This window comes from Parasteatoda tepidariorum, chromosome 3 (assembly GCF_982258835.1).
Source record: "Parasteatoda tepidariorum strain Cologne lab strain chromosome 3, Ptep-v5.0, whole genome shotgun sequence".
Classification (NCBI taxonomy): domain Eukaryota; kingdom Metazoa; phylum Arthropoda; class Arachnida; order Araneae; family Theridiidae; genus Parasteatoda; species Parasteatoda tepidariorum.
Genome location: NC_141757.1, coordinates 55,484,394 through 55,496,651, shown reverse-complemented (window position 1 = coordinate 55,496,651; position 12,258 = coordinate 55,484,394). Strand labels below are relative to the sequence as shown.

The 12,258-nt window shown below is 27.4% G+C and overlaps 1 long non-coding RNA gene across 1 annotated transcript; it reads left to right on the top strand.

Moving 5' to 3' along the window:
- Positions 1–2,278: 2,278 nt before the first annotated feature.
- LOC147813813 (uncharacterized) lies at positions 2,279–11,886 on the top strand. The gene is made up of 3 exons (XR_015432559.1): positions 2,279–2,418; positions 8,525–8,667; positions 11,690–11,886. It is a non-coding gene; the product is annotated as an uncharacterized LOC147813813 (long non-coding RNA).
- The last annotated feature ends 372 nt before the right edge of the window (positions 11,887–12,258 follow it).

Below are 12,258 nucleotides of genomic sequence, written 5' to 3'. Positions count from 1 at the left end.
TGTTTGAACACCCTAAAACTTTTTGATAAATAAAAATTTAAGGCTTACTTCTTAAGTCAATTTTCATTTCAAGTCTATAAATTAGTTCTATCTTTTTTTCTTTTTTGAAAGAATTTAGATAAAATACTTTTTTGTAATTCAAAGTTAATAAAAATTTTTTTAAAAGTATTTTTTCCCCGAGAACCTTATAAATTTTAAAAAAAATTATAAAATTAAATACGTTCACTTTTTAATTTTGAAAGTTCGTTTTATTTGAAATAAATTAACTGAAAATCATCAAAATGTGGCAATTATTTTGACATAAATATTAGAAAGAAGTCGGATTATCTGAAAGTTGTCTTATTGCTCCTTTAATCAGCATGCTAGGCCTGTTTTGGATCTTTTAATCATGATTTAAACTGTCATAAACTTTTTTTATGTTTTTGCTGATTATAATTATAATTTGTTCTTCTGATTAACTTACACTGAAACGAAACACTGTAACATTTGAGATTTTTTTTATAAAAAAAATATAGTAAAGTTTCAATAAAGTAGTCAATTGGGACTAAAACTAACTTGAATTAAGCAAATTTTATTATCTTAAGTGGACACATTAAAACGTAATTGTAGTAAATAAGGATTCAATAAGTAAATAAAGAATTTACTTACAAAACTTTAATCATATATGTTAAGAAAGGTTGTTTACTCTTTCATTTTTTTATAGCTGCATTATCTTAGTATTTGAAAAATAAATCACAAGTTGTTAAAGCATCTGGTTTCTTCTATGTGTAATATCCCCGTGTCAGAATCACGGTGACATTGTCGCAGAACGTTACAGAGTTCTTGTAGAAAGAATTTTCTTTTAGAAAGTTAAAAAAAAATTGGTTTTCTTTTCTACAAAATATTTCAAATTTTTTTCTCTCTAAAATGATATTTAAAAGATGCAATAAAGATAAGAAAAAGAAAATGAATGAAATAAAAATGAAAATATGACCACCGAAGCCGACGTGTTCAGGGGGTACCGGCACCGGTAGCCATAAAAACAAAACCATTTCTAATTGAGGGAGAAGCAAATGCTTAAATTAACTCCCTCAGTACCCCAATGGTTTTGCATAGAAGTCCAGGAAAAAAAACATGCAATATGAATAACAGATTAAGAAAAGAAACTCAAACAAAATCATCAGAAAAATAAAAACTCACATATTCACAGGTCAGACATCAATTTTTCAAGCAAGCCGAATGAGAAGAAAAAACTGAAACCTAAAGAAAGCAACGCCCTCTATTACAATGCACAAATGAAGAAAAAAAAGTGAAAAATGTCAAGAGAAAGAAATACGTAATAAATTAATAGAATGCTTAACTGGGGCTGCTCAGTTAAAACTTGAATTGCACCCTGTTAAAAGAAAAAAATATAAAAACCTAGAATTCTTCAATCATTTTTTTAATTAAAAAATTAACATTATAAAAATTAAAAGGAAAATCATTATTACTCAAATTATTTAAAAAACAATTTACAGCTTCCTGAAAACTTTCAACATTATTGCAAATACTTTTGATTCTAACCAATTGTGAAAAAACTAAATTTTTAAATATTTTATGAAAAATAAAAAATATTGAAGCAAAAAATTTCTTGTCTACTGAAATGTTTGAAAGAATTTTTAGCTCCACAATTATATTCGAAAGATGCTTTTTTCACGCATCAGAGGGGAAAAAATGCTCGTGATTTTTTTATTCTTATTTGGGGAAAAAAAAAAATTTAGGTTTTCTTTTCTTTTACGGATTCTACGATTTTTAAATTTTTATTTTTTTTTAATGTGATGATGATTTACGAAATTCGAAATAATTAGTGCATTTTCCTCTTACAAAATTTGAGAATATCGCCCATGATATTAGAATTAAAAAAAATATTTAAAATTCATTTTATAAAAAAAATACATACAATTTTATTAAATCCAAATAGTTTTTTTTTTTTTTGTAAATACAACATTTATGCTACTTTAAATTTAATTTATAACAGGTATATTAGTTATTATTTAAAGTATCTTGCAGGAAGATATTAGTGCTAGAGAGGTTTGTCGCAGAAAGACCAAAAAAATTCTGCCGCAGGGGTAATATCTAAAATTTATTTCTGAATGAGAAATTTTTAGGATCATCAGTATTTGTGTATTGCCTAGCCTTCCATATTACTTGAGTGGATTATTGCATCCCATCCTCAGTGATTCTTCCTTCATCCCTGGGTTAATTTTGAAACTTCATACATAATGTTAATTTCATTCTTATTTATTCATGTTTTCTTTCAGGTTCTTATCAATCAAAGTTTACTTCTGTTTGGTTTAACTTCTGCATGATTTAACTTCATTTCAAGAGCATCACTGCAGTTGTTGTGCAGATGACTTATCACGTTTGATAATATTAATTGGAGCCGAGTTGATGTAAATGGTATTTTTGAGAAAGAGTATTTGCTTTTGTTTTAAGAAACTTACATGTTTTTGCAATTGTAAATTAAAATTTTTTACTTTTTTATGTGCATAAAAAGTTTAGGAATTGTTAATTTATGATTTACAAAGATTTAATTTATTTATGACATGTAATCAAGCTTATAGCATTTTTATTTTATATTCTATTATTTTTCAGGATAGATATTTTGTTGGAACAAAGAATTTAAAATTTTGCTTTTAAACACTTTGTATTCAGTCTATGCTATATTATTGAGCTGTTAGACTGCTGTTAAAATAAAATTATCAAAGTGCAGCATTTTACCCAGTATAATTTACTGTTTTTGGTACTGATCTATTTTATGGGGTTATAAAAAATTTTCTAAACTGTTTCTAATTTACTGTCTGTTAAAAATTTTCTAATTTTATGGGGTTTCTACCATAAAAAAGTATAATCAAATTTTGTCACAATATCCATTTTATCAATTTTTGTCTCTGTCAAAAATTTATAAAATTGATGTTGCTTTTGTGAATTACTAAACTATGATCAATATTATTAAAGTATCTTGATATTCAAAATAAATATAGATAAAATGTTTAAAAAATATCTAATTTTCATATTTTCTCATTGTGTTATAAATTCAAGTAGAATGAAAAATCTTTTTGATCCAAACAAGAACAATATTATTGTTAATAGTAATGATATTAACTTATATTGATATGTATAGTGTACAAAATAAAAGACAAACCACCCTGAGTAACTTTTGATCAAATGATCAGATCTTCGCATTATAAGACTCAATATTAATTGTTCAAGGGGATGATCTCAAATATGCTAATTAATTTCATGAGTCTGTCCATGGCAAATTTACTACAGTTTAGCAGTACCTTCACAAATTCAACTTAAGGAAAAAAAAGTTTCACAAAATACTTCTAAAAGAGCAAGCTCTTAGATCTATCCCCTCCCCCCCGCATCTTAAAATTTTGTAACCCTGCCTCTTAAAACGATAAACCCTAGGAAAAGAATTCGCTTCCCACATGATTTGTAAGAAGAGTGATTTGCCTCCTCGTGCCTGGCTAAAAGCATGCTTGGATCCTGAAACGCTGTGGGAGAAAAGGAGCATCAGCCACTCCGTTCCTTAATTGAAGTGGAAGAAAGTGCTCTAGTACTATACAAACCCCGTTCTTGTTGCAATCTATGGAGAAAAAAAAAGAGTTTTTCTGCCAACTGTCTTTTAAGAATAGATGGCACATGTTTGGTCAGATAGATTGGTGTGGTCGCCTACGTCATATTATAGAGAGCTTTTTTTTTGTGCAGAGTTTTTTAAAATGAAATCCCAAGGCTGTCCCTCTGTAAAGTTTACAGGAAGTTAAAGTTCAAACTATTATTTTAACCATTTTTCAAATTTATTCTACTAGACCTTTATTTTTTTGTGAAATTTTTTTCCTTCTCTTTGTGAAACTTTTTTTCTGTATGACCCAGTCAAAAATGTTCTCATAATGAAGATAGTTTTTAGTGCTAGTGCTGTTAAACATATGTTTTTATTAAATTCTAGTTGAAATTAAATTATGGACAATTGATTTTATGGATATTTAAATTTGGATACAAGTTCAAGCCCAAAATTTTACAGTAGCAAAATTGTTTTTGAGCTTATGGGAAAAATATGTTTAGAAATTTACTAGTCATAAATGATTTTTATTTGTATTGACAATTTTTGAAAATATTTTTCTATTTTACCTTACTTTTGTGTTGATTTTTCAATGTAATTTTTAATTTTTGCAAATTATGTCTAAATTTTCACAAAACAGGTACCTCTTAAAAAAACCTAGACATATCCTTGAATTTGTGCAGATAATATTTTAAGTTGTAAAATCAGACGCAAAAGTGTACTTTCTCTGAATTTACATACCTTTTTCCCCCCGACAGAATTGGATTTCCAACCCCCAAAATTTAAGGTGCAGCTGCAATCTAGGAAAAATGGTCCTAATAGTTTTGCCAGGAAAATGGTATTGGAATGGTATTCTTTTTGCATATTCCACTATTGCGGCAATAATATTTTTTTCTTTTTAACATTTTAATGGCCATTATTAATTTCTGTTTTATACTTTAATATTAAACAGGAAGAAAAATGAATATACTATATTACAAAATTTTTACAGCTTTATCAGAACTAATTTTTTAAAAAATTGATAAGCTTAAATTCCTTGAAAAAAATTACAGTCACAGCCAATTTAGCTCAATTCTTTGGCACAAGTGCTGTACAGGCTGGATGCTCCATCTCCCCCAAATATATTTTTAAAGCCCCCAAATTTTGTAATCTTTAATCAAATTTAGTTAAAATCGATAAAAAAACAATAAATTATTATGTAGTTCTTCCTCATAGCTGCCAATTCTACTGAAATTTCCAGTAGACTACTGGATTTTGCCAGTTTCTCCTGGTCTACTGGTTTAATGATAATTCTCCTGAGTTTTGTATATTTTCGAAAATTTCCTATAATTTAGTGCTTTTCTTAAAAAAATGCCTGTTGAAATAGAATTTTCGCACAGATTTTTGCTTGCTTGGATATTTAAATAAGTATGTATTAGTAATATATAATGAAGGGAGCTTCATTTATAGAAATCAGTTAAATACTTTTTTTTGTTTTAAAATGTTCAGTTTATTTTTTTTCAGAGTTCCCTTTTTATAAATTAATTGAAATTTTTTTTATGAATTAGATGCCTATTACAATTCAAAATTATGAGTAAACGTAATAAACAACATTTCAAGCATGTTTAATGCCAATCATGACTGAATAATATTGCTGTGTTTCTCTTTTGATGACTATAAAAATCTCTAAAATTCCCTGTGTGTAAAATATTTAATACATAACGCAACAATTGTCATGAAATTTATATTTCGTAAAAATCTACTGGATTTTTTTCTTATCTATGTTGGCAGCTATGCTTCCTATTAAAATCTTTCCTCACTTGTTCGTTTTGGTCAATGTCAAGGTAATTAACACCTTTTCAAGGATAATGGGAACAAAAACAAGGAAACTCATGTTTCTACTGTGTTTCTAGGACCCCCTAGGACAGAGGTGGTGAACCTTTATACACCAACGTGCCATTTTTTTCCAAAAAATTGTTTAATGAGTTCATAGACATGCCGTCAAATAATTTTGCCTTCGTGATTATCGGGAAAATAATAATACTAAATACTATCAACTCAAAACTCTTTAATTACATTGAAAAAAATTTTTTTTTGCTATGCCTGAGTTATGCGCGTAATTCAACTTAAAGTAACATCAGTATGACTTCTGTTGTTGCAGATTCGATGACAAATTAGGTTGTAAGACAAATTAGGATATTAGGTTGTAAGATGTTAGTTTAAGCAGGACTGTTTATTTTTTTTTTGTTATTTATTTATTGTTAGCTTGTTTTTTATGGTTATTAATTGCTTTTTTAGCATTAATTGTTAATTTTTTTCATTAATAATTGTTTATTATTTTGTGTGTTTTTTGTGAATTTTAATTTAATTGTTACATATGCTTCATAGTGTAATAGCATTTGAGTAATAACAATTCATAGTGTAATAACAAATATGATCGGTGGCGTGCCCAAAATATTGTGTTGGGTGCCACTGGTTCGCCATCCCTGCCCTAGGAAATAACTTAATTGATTAGAGCAAATTTTTTGAAACGTTTGGGTCGTGCTTGAATGAGAAAAGCACAATGTTTTAAAACTATTGAATTTTCCCACACATAGTGCTCAGAGCAGACAAGGGGGTATTTATTTTGAAGACAATTTGTATGGAATATGTTGGGGCCTCAACATTCTTTTAGTTTCATGATTCATCTTCTTTTTCCTGGACTTGAGATGCATTGGCAATGATTATGATTCCTGTACAGCTAAATATATTTTATTTGAAAAAAGTTTTTAAGCTGTTTTCATCTAAAACTTTAGAAATATGTTTCATTAATTGCTGCAACATCTCGAAATAATGAAATAATTTGAGCTAAATTAAATGATTTCAAATTGGTTATGTGATGAAAAGTTGTTACGTATCTATATTCATAAAGTTGTGCATTATCTATGTTCATAAATATTTTAACAAAATATTTTAAACAAAGTGGAAAAATCTCGCCAAATCGGCCTATAACAAATTTTACATTTTTTTAGTTATTTTTCTGTTCTAAAGCCAAAATATTTCTTTATGGTAAGATAGTATAGATAGTTAAAAACTTCTTTCAACCTCTAGAATAGAAAGAATAGCAGAATTCGTTTATTATTTTAATAAAATTTCTAGTTATTGTGAACAAAATAATACTTAATCGGAGAAACCGGCAAAGCTAAAGACCTTTAAGTTTAATTGAATCTCAGAGTTCAGTTGCAGTATGGAATCTCACTCACTACAATATTGCTTAAACTCTTCAGAATGACTTTCTAGTCCACTTTCGATTAAACTTTTTCACTACTATTAACAAATAAGATTTAATTGAAGATCATCTTAGACAGTTGGCCTTGGAAGTAATCAACACTATTCCCAAAAATGTAGGATTTTTACTAATGGCAGTAAAATCACTGAACTTGCATTCAAAGGCATCTTTATAGAAACATGGAGAAAATTTACTCTGTCTATATATTGCAGATCACTATTCTGTTTTCAAAAGCGAACTTCTTGCAATTAATAAAGGGCTTAAGACATCACTCACTGGAAGGAATTTGGATAAACTATGAATATTAGTAGACTGCAGTAGCTCTCTACAAAACCTTAGTAATTGGATCCTTGTAGGAGATAGAGTCAGCCTCACTATGCTGCAGAAATAACAGATCATTTCTTAGTTTGATATATATTTTTAGTAAATTCTTTCATGTGGTGGTAATGAAATGGCCGACAAACTTGCAAGAGAGGGCTGCTACCATCTAATTCCTTCCGCTTCTATAATCTATCAAAAATTATTCTTTATGAGAAAAAAGAAGCTCAAACCAAGACTAAGTGGTTGGTGCCTTCATTGGTGTTAGGTAGAGTGCCTAGAGTAAAAGAGTGTGGACAAGGGAGAAACGATTCCTGATTGGTGGAAGAAAAACTTTACTGCCGGAGGCGAGAGTGGAAATTCTTCATTGGAATAACACTGAGTGAAAACTATCTGCCTCAAAAAATTTATGTTCTGCATTAATAAAGGCATGTAATAAGTTCATTACTTACTTTTTTTCAATAAGAATCTTCACAGTTACAGTAAATGTAAAAATTATGCCTGAAAATTTGGATAGTTATTAGTTATTTGAATTTATCCTTATTATTACTTACTTGCGAGCATATAAAGTTTTTTTTATCTCATTGTAAAGAGAACAAGGTGATGAAATAACTAATGATTTCATAAGAATAAATGTATTTACTTTTAATAAACATAATTTCTATCTAAATTACTTATAAATTTTAAGATTTGAGCATCTTTTTATCAAAACTTCAAATGTGCAGAGTTTGGTGCTATTACTTTGAAATGTTGGAGCGTTACAATGTTCGCCAAGTAGCATTTGTTTACTTTTTGTTACCAACTTGAAAAAATTCTAGTTTGTTTTAAATTTAAACTAATTATCGAAATTTTTGTTTACAATTTGTTGAAATAAGTAATACCTTTTTAGGTGAATATGCGATAATTTTTTCCTGAAAAAGTAATAAATAATAATAAAATATGTAATTTGTTTTGTTAATTATTATTTCTGAAATGAATAACATAATCATTATTAATTTTTATATTTTATTTATGGCATTTATTTAAAGCTGAAGTCTTTTCACCAGTCTTTTTTTTTTCATTGAATTTAATTTTTTAACAATGTGAGATGATAATTTTTCTTACAATGATTCTTAAAAAATCTGTAATATTATGTGCTTTCCAATCTTAAAGTTTATATTATTGATACTTTAGTATTTACTTTTAGGCAAATGGATAGAGTTAAATAATCAATTATATTCATTTAGGATTGAAATAACTTCAATATATTATTTTATATTCATTTTATATGAAATAATATATTAAAGTTATATATTTTTGTTTATAAAAAATGTATTTTCTTAGTATGAACTTTAAATGTATCGATTTATTTAATTATTTATTTATTCTTCTATTAGCAAAATGCCTGGATGTTCTGCATATGACTGCCGTAATAGTTCTGAACAAGGGTGTACCCAAGGATCCTGAACGAAGAAAACTGTGGGTATCTAAAATTAAGCACATAAATTGGGAACCTCCTGAATCTAGCTATTTGCGTGAAGTAAGTTTTTATATCGTTTCTTTAAATTGAAAGATTCTACTTAACTTTTAGAAGAAAGTAAAAATTGAATTTTTAGATAATTAATCAGTATCATTTATTATCTGTAAATGTTAAGTGTTTTAAATAATAAATCTGAACTATTCTTATAATAAACATTATTTCTCTTAACTACCAATATGCAAAATATACAGGTTGTTTATAATTTTGCAAAAACACCCAAAACTGAAAAATAATCATGTTGATTTATGAATTTATTTTAAATTCAATTTATTTATTTTTATTTATTTTTTAATCTAAGTTTTATAAAATTGTTTGTCATTAAGACATAAATTTGTTTTGCTTACTTTTGAGAATGGTGGATGTGTTATTTATTTTGAAGGTTAGTTTTTTCATTAGTTTGTTTATTTTGCTTTGAAAGTTTGTTATATTGTGTATGAATATGAATGTAAAATATCGTGGTTTTTGTAGTTCAGGTTTAATATCCTGAGTTCACAAACACATAGGTATTTATGAATTCAAAGAATATTCATATTTCAATTTCTCTATTTAGTTTTACTAATTTGTATATATTTGAAATAAAAACAAATTTTCCATACATTGACAATAGTTATTTTGGTATTAAATAAAAACAAATATTTTCAACTGATTTAATAATTAATGAGACCAGTATACAGTCAATTCGCTATAACTCGAAGTACGATAACTTGAATATTACTATAACTCAATTTTTTTATGAGGTCCCGACCCTTTTATCTTCAATTTCATGTTAATTATTCTCGATTACTCGAATTTTACTCCCTTTAACTCGATTTTTTTTGGATCTTTTGAAGCAAGAAAAAAACCCAGGAGCTGATATCTTGTCCCTTCCTTTGCAACACACACACAATGTCTTTCGCACTCTTCATGGAGAAGCTAAAGCTGTCCCTCTTGAAGTATGTGAACAGTGGTTAAATGAAACATTACCAAATTTACTTCAAGGATGCAGTTAAAATGATGTTTTCAATATTGATGAAATGGGTTTATTTTTTAAATGTCTTCCAAATAAGACTATGATGTTTAAGGATGAAAACTGCTCAGGGGGTAAAATGAGCAAGGCACGTTTAACTGTCCTAGTTGGAGGAAATGCGTCTGGGACAGAGAAATTGTCCTTACTTGCTATCGGAAAATACCGAAATCCCCGATGTTTCAAGAATGTAAAAACGTATCCTTTGGATTACAAGTCTAACAAAAAGTTTTGGATGACATCAGTATTATTTGAAGACTATGTAAGAAAATTGGATCGGAAATTCTTCGCTAAAAGAAGAAAAGTGATACTCTTTATGCGCACAGCGCATAGTGATCTACCTAATTTGACAGCAGTAAACTTGCTGTTTCTCCCGCCAAACACAACAGCAAAGTTGCAGCCGATGGACCAGGGTATCATGAAGTGCTTCAAACAGTCTTATCGTAAATGGCTTGTCAGAAAAATGATCTTAAATATTGTAAGCATTTAGAAGATTTGTAATTAATAAGCATTAATTAAATAATCCGACAATATTTTGAAAGTCCAAAACCGAAACTAACGGTAAGTCGAACTTCCGATATGTCGAAGTTTTTCGTCACTACTATCAGATTCGAGTTATCGCGAATTCACTGTATTTTGTTTCTCTTATTTGAGTGTTTCAATCACATTATAAATTCACTTTACTCTCCATAATTTCCATTACTTTCAGTCTCTACATTTTGCAAAGTAGCTTAACTTATTTATTTATATGTTGGCTTAAAATATAAAAAGAAAAAAAAAATCTTAATTTTATTTCATGGTTCATATGCACGGAGTTCATGAATTTCTATATGGTTTTTTGAAGAAAATAATAAAAGAATTTTGAAAAATACTTTAGGAAATTTTGTATTTAATTTTTATATTTTAAATGTACGTTTTGAAATTTTATTGAAAATAAACTTGAAATATATTTAAAACTATCTAACTATATAAAAGTTCTTTTATATTTTTTTTTATATTTTTCAAATGCTAATGCATTTTTAAAAGATAGACTAGAAAAATAATCTGAGAAATGAAACAAATAAAATAAATTTTTTTAAAAACTTTTGAAAAGCTGAAAAAGGATGATTTTTCTATTATATAAGTGGACAAAGTGAAGTGAATCAAATGTTTTTATATTTGTTAATTTTTTAAAATTTTTTTTTTTTACTTTTCTATCTGTCAACTTATCTTTAAATTTAAAATAATCATTATCTATTAAAAGTTTTTCTTCATTCATCTATGCTGGAAACTGAAACTACTCCTTGTGTTAGCTTTTTAATATTTTTTACTTGTTTTCACATAATTTATATTTTTACATCATTTTTATAAAATAAAATAATGCAATAAGATTTGAGTAGCTTAATTTAATAAGATAAATATAACATACATTTACATTAATATTGAAAATTTTTAGTTAGGATTCATATTCTTATACACATCAAAATCATCCAAATATTGCTATAATATTTGGATGATTTTGATGTGCATAAGAATATGAATCCTAACTAAAAATTTTCAATATTAATGTAAATCTATGTTATATTTATCTTATTATATTAAGCTACTCAAATCTGATTGCATTATTTTATTTTTTGGGTTCTTGTAGATTTTCCAGAATTCTGAATTTTTTCTTCTCTTTTTCTGATTTTTTTTTCTTTTTCTTTATCTAGCTTGCAGTTTAAAGTACTCAAATTATTCCCTAATTTAATTTAGCTATATAAACCATTTTGCTTTATTATCTCCCTAATTTTTATAGTTTTTGAATATTTTCTGTTGTGTTGTATAATATATGGTAAATATGTAAAGATCTGAAATATTTATATTTATACCAGAACTATATTTTAGATGAATTATGATTATACACTATAAAATTAAAGAGAATTATAATAAGACTTTGAAGTTAATAGGTAAATGCCAATTTACCAATAACACTCCTACCACAAGTGTTCTTTTTCATTTTAGGTGTAAAATGCTAAAAAAGTATTTTTTGTATTTTAGATTCATTTTGATGATAACCGGTGGAAACAAAAAATGGCGAAAGAAAGCTAAAAAGGAATGCTGTTTCGACACTTTTCAGTTATTTTCCTCTGCATGTGAAAAGGAAGCTTCCTATTGTGAGACCTCTTCCTCAAATTTTTACAGAAATTGTTGTTTCATCGAATGACACTGTAAATGAACTGAAAACCGAGCTGCATAAGTCCAGGGTTGATTGTGCTGCGGAAAAAATCCTGATTCCCGGATTTTTCGCTAATAGTGATCAGGAGATCAAAGGTCCAGACGTTTCAAAAAATCATTGATCACAGAAGTTTCCGGAAATCAAATTTTCAAAGGTGGAACTTAAAAACACAGTTTATTTTATTTGTTTGTAAGGGAGAGCCAGATACTTTATAAGCTTATACAGTGAAACCTCGATTTTACGTCCCCCGAATTTACGTTTTTCCCGCATTTTACGCTTTTTTCATGAGGACCCAGTTTTTCCGTATGCCTCCAATGTTAATTTTACCCGGATTGTAAGACATTTTACGTTTTTTGTAGAAAGAAAAAAAATAAATGTTTTAATAAGCAAT